The following is a 647-nucleotide window of genomic DNA, read 5'->3' as shown; positions in this document are numbered from 1 at the left end:
TTTGTAGATCCAGCCTCACTGGCTCCTCTGCAGGAAACTGTATGCTCTTCCTAAATCCATAATGTTACTCCTTTTAATGGATTCTATGGCTTAACAGTCTTTCTTCCCTGTCAGCTCTTCATCCACTGCAGTACAGCGGTGTGCCATCCCTCTTCCGGCTCCTGCGAGCAAAGCTGCACCAGGAAGAGTGAGAACATGCTATAACTTGACTTGATGAATTGAGAGTTTTTGAAAATGCTTCTCACGCTTCTACCATTCTTGCAGGAAGAGACACTCATGCCAAGACCATCTCTAATGGGCGGACTGTGGTTTCTAGCGGCGAAGTTACTCTGGTCATGTAAATTTGGCTGTTTTAATAAACCGCATTAAACTCCAAGATGCTTTCTAGTCTTTGTTGCGTTGACCTTGCAGAGTCCAATCTTGCATGACTGTTCCCAGTTTTTCTAGGGCCACACTACTAAACCAAGGTTCCATTTGCTTTAGCAAGTTTATGCATCAAGTCAGCTTCTGTGCAAGCCATTTAACTATTTGCGACGCTCTAGTTGCTAACCTGGGCACCCATTCTTCATGCAGGTTCCTCATATGGACTCAAATATAGGGTTATGGCTATTTCTGATTAACTTTGCTCTGTCTAGTTCTACCATGCC

At 44.2% G+C, this 647-nt stretch overlaps 1 long non-coding RNA gene across 1 annotated transcript; it reads left to right on the top strand.

The window, feature by feature from the left end:
- On the top strand, positions 1–373 carry LOC107576369 (uncharacterized). Its single transcript, XR_001608041.1, has 3 exons — positions 1–39; positions 115–187; positions 265–373. It is a non-coding gene; the product is annotated as an uncharacterized lncRNA (long non-coding RNA).
- Positions 374–647: the final 274 nt, after the last annotated feature.

This window comes from Sinocyclocheilus grahami, unplaced genomic scaffold (assembly GCF_001515645.1).
Source record: "Sinocyclocheilus grahami isolate Dianchi unplaced genomic scaffold, SAMN03320097.WGS_v1.1 scaffold3598.1, whole genome shotgun sequence".
Taxonomy (NCBI): Eukaryota; Metazoa; Chordata; class Actinopteri; order Cypriniformes; family Cyprinidae; genus Sinocyclocheilus; species Sinocyclocheilus grahami.
This window is presented reverse-complemented; position numbering and strand designations above follow the sequence as displayed.